Source organism: Corvus hawaiiensis, chromosome 23 (assembly GCF_020740725.1).
Source record: "Corvus hawaiiensis isolate bCorHaw1 chromosome 23, bCorHaw1.pri.cur, whole genome shotgun sequence".
NCBI lineage: Eukaryota > Metazoa > Chordata > Aves > Passeriformes > Corvidae > Corvus > Corvus hawaiiensis.
Window position 1 is genome coordinate 7,462,470 of NC_063235.1, and position 4,298 is coordinate 7,466,767.

A 4,298-nucleotide genomic window follows, 5' to 3' on the forward strand; every position below is an offset into this window, starting at 1 on the left:
CGCGCAGGGCGGGCGGGGGGCGGCGGGGCCGCCGCGGCGGCGAGGGCTGGAGCCGCCCCGCCACAGCCCGAGCGGAGCTGGGGCGGCCGCGGAGCCGGGCTCGGCCCACAGAGCGGGCGGGAGGCGGCGGCGGGAGGGACCGGCGGGGGCGGCGCCGGCGGCGGGCGGGAACGGGGCGGGGGGAGCGCGGAGCGGGGCGCGAGGGGAGAGAGGCGTGATGGGAGAGGGAGGGGATGGGGCTGCGGGGCGGGCGAGGGGAGAGGGACGGGCAGAGCGGGGCTGGGGGTGCTGGTGGGCGGAGGAGGGAACGGGAAGGGGACCGGGGAGATCGTGGGGGGGGGGGGTGGGGGGGTGGAAGGTGGGGTGCGGGGGAAGGGGTTGCGGGGGTGGGGGGTGTGTGTGTGTGCAGAGGCAGAACACGGGACGGGTGGGTGCTGGTGGAAGAGGGGCTGCAGGGGGAAGGGGGAGTACAAGGGAAATGGGGGGGGTACAGGGGAAGGGGCTGCAGGGGCAGAGGGTGCTCACGCAAGGCCGGCACGGGGGGAAAACGCAAGAAGGGGTGCCCAGAGAGGGGAGCTGTGCAGGAATCAAAGGGCCCCAAAGCAAGGGCAGGGGGTGCCAAAGAGAAGGAGGAAAACGGAATCTGCTGCAGGGGAGCAGAGGGCTGGCACTGCCCTGTGCCCAGCAGCGTGGGGCTGCGGGGACGCGGGGGTGCACGGCCCAGCCGCCCTGTGGGGACTCAGCCAGGGCATGGGGGACTGGCAGGGCTCCCTGGGCTCTTGGGAACAGCGAGCAGCCACTGCCTCCTCCGTGTTTGCTCCTTGCAGGGCACGGCCGTGGGCTGCTTGTCCTCGGTGTGGAGCAGGAGAGCTCTGGGGTGGCCTGGGGGGCCGGAGGGGCCTGGTGGGCATTGGCTGCTATTCTGGACCAACGTGGAGCTGTAACCCCATCTCTGCTTGCTGCTGTGGCCATGCCCTTCTCCCCGGTCACCGGTTACTCTGAGTCACCAGGAAATCTGATAAGGCTTCAATAAAACCAGTGAAGTAGCGTGGGGGGGTTGCTTGGCACTGCGGCCACCCTGATTTCTTGGCTCTCCTCCAGCATCCTGAGTGTCACATGTGTGTGACCAGAGCAATCCAAACGAGTTTTGACCTGGTTTACTGCCTAAACTTTTGGAGCCAAGGGACCTTTTGGTAAAGATGCAGCCCCTAATTCTTGGGAGAACTCCATGTGGGGAAGGCATGGGCCTTTTCCATGACATGTGGCAGCTAAACCTTGAGCTTTGAAGGTGGCGTTTGCTGGGTTGCATCAGTCACATTCTTGATTTAAGCTTCCCAGCGCACTAGTGGTCAGAAGGCTGCAGGGAATGCAGAGGGCAGGACGGGAGCCCAGCAGCCCTGTGGCAGCTGCATGGTGGAAAATCATCCCCAAACGTGACCCATCAATTAAAGCAGATCATCAGCCTCAGCAGGAACCAGCTAGGTGTGTCAATTCCTCTTTTCCGCTTGCCTATGTGCTGGATAGTCAAATTAATCTGTTTTAGCAATTAAGCAAGAAATCCTGAGCATTTCTCGTTCTGAAAGGGCTTAGTCATATCTGGGTGAGAAGCCTGAGCCCGTGCAACGCAGTTGGTGATGTTTGGGTTGAGGCAGGACTGTGCTCTGCTAACGGGAGACTCGTTGAGGCAAAAACACGGGGGCTGCTTTGCTTTCAGAAACAGTTCCCAGAATCTAAAACAGGTACAATGTTCCTGTGAAATAACTGGGTTGGGTTTTTCTCCCTCCCTGTGCCTGGATCAGCTGGCAGCCGTGGTGGGGTAGGGCTGCATCGCTCCGTTCTGGCTGGTGGGTGTTTGCTGGGAGGGATGCAGCATCCAGGGAAGTCCTCCTCGTGGCTTTGGTAGCGGGTTCCTGCTTGTCGTGGTTGGACAAGGGCCTGTCGAGGCTGTTGAACTCTGCAAAGGGTTTTGGTTGCTGCAGATTCTTGACCGAGAGGAAATTTCCTTGCTCTGGCCTGACTGTTTCAACCTGCAAACAAATCCTAGTCCAGTGCCAGGTGTCTCCAGGACAAACCACTCGCAGAGTAAAATCCATGTCTGTGAGACTCCATTTTCACCCTGGGATGTCCTAACCACAGCACAGGGTGTAAAATTGAACTTTATGTGCAAGTTGTGGGGTTTTTACACTGAATTTTCTTTTTTGTTTTTTTTTCTTCTTTGCAGCATAGGTCAAAGATAGAAAAGGAGACAGGTATTTACTGAAAGTGTTAAAAATGTCTTTTGTGTTACTTAAATTGTTTTCCCTCCAAGATTGCAAGAAGGGCAAGGGCAGCTCTCAGGCAGATTTATCCCTTGCTCCCCGTACCTTTCCTTGGACTGGAATGCCACAGCTCTGTTCCACGAGGATGCTTTCCAAGGTGTGGTTGTCCCGCAGGAGCTGCGCTGCTGGGAGAACACCTTGTTTGCATCCCCCAACTCTGAGACTGCATCAGGAAGCTCTGGGTCTGACAGTCAGAACCAGCAAGTCCTCCTTGGCTCCAGCCCTGTCATTCCTGTCACCAGCTTGAGAAAAAAATCAAGCTCCTGTGCCCCAATTTTCTCTCCATCAGAGAGAAAAACTTCCATGTCAAGGACATCTGAAGCCTGCCTCATTTCTGTGCGGAGCTTTGGATCCCCATGGGGATGGCATCTGAGAAAAGAAGATAAAACCCCTTTTGTGAGGATGGATCCCGATTATTATTTGTTTAATTAAAGAGTCTGGACCGATGCAGAGGCAACAATTAACAATTACCTTCTGTAAAGAACTTTGACAACAGCTGAATAGGTTAACGACTTGCGAGATGGAGACAAATCACTGCAGCTGTCCTTAGGAGGCTGGAGCTGTGAGGGACAGTCCTCAGGCTTCCACCTGATGTCTCTGATTTAAGGGGCTTTTCCTCCTTCTCTTGGAATAAGCAAGTAGCAATTTTCTTCTGCCGTGCAGCTGGGATTATCTGGGAGCCAAGGCATTAAGTTCCAAATGAAAATTTGAACTATTCATTACACTTTATTAACAGACTTCAGGAATGCTTAATTGTGGAAATAAATTATAGGGAGGTGAATTGGTAAGTTTTGATTTATTTTACATCCTCTTTTTGGGAGGGTTCATTAAGATAATTGGGACTGGACTTGCTTGTCCTCAGTGTCCCCAGGGCCAGCGGCCGCGGGGAGGACAAGGAGAGGGAAGGATTTTGCAAACACTGCCACCCCCTGGCTCTTTCCACGGGAGTTTTATTTTCCAAGCAAACCCGAGCTTGGTGCTGCCGGACGAGCAGCTTCTCGCTCCTTCACCTCTGGAGCTGTGCTGCAAAGAACAAGCGCTGGGATGAGTTTTTCTGCAGGGGCTCGGTCACAGCCTGGCTGTGGAGAGGGCAGAGAATCACAGAACATCCTGAGGAGCCAGCAAAGGCTGAGAGGGATGCAGCAGCTCTCCCGCGAGGGAAGGCTGGCAGGACTGGGTTTGGAGAAGAGAGGCTCCAGGGTGACCTCACTGCAGCTTCCCAGTACCTGGAGGAGCCGACAAGGAAGGGGGAAAGGGATGACTTAAAAGGCCTGGAGTCACAGGACAAGGAGGAATGGCCTCAAGATGGTGGAGTGTAAGTTTAGATTAGATTTTGGGAAGAAATTGTTCCCTGTAGGGAGGTGAGGCCCTGGCACAGGGTGCCCAAAGAAGCTGTGGCTGCCCCATCCCTGGCAGTGTCCAAGGCCAGGCTGGACGGGGCTTGGAGCAGTCTGGGACAGTGGGAGGGGTCCCTGCCCATGGCAGGGGTGGGACGGGACCCTTCCGGGGACAGGGAAGCTCCAGACCCTGATATGCTGTGCCCTGAGCCCCCTCTTCTCCAGGCTGGACAAACGGAGTGGCCTCAGCCTATGCCTTCTCCTCCAGACCCTTCACCGTCCCCGAAGCCGGGTTCACACCCGGAGCCGCCTGTGGAGCGGGCTGGGCACAGGGGGCTTTAAAGCCCAGCTTTGCGGAAGGGGAGCCGGCGGCCATCGCTCCCCCTCCTTGACTACATCTCCCAGCAGCCCGTTCGCGCCGCCACGCTCCCGCCCCTTCAACGCCGATTGGCGGATCGCTCACGAACGGTTTCCTCCCTTCCCATTGGCTCGGTGAGCTGTCAGTTCCGGCGCGGTGGCGGGCAGGAAGGGGCGGCATTCACGAACGGGATTTACGCCTTTTGCGCGGGGCGGGGCGCGGCGGAGCGCGGGGGGGGGGGGGCGGTTGCGCAGTTGGCGTGGCGCATGCGCAGCGCGCGGCGGC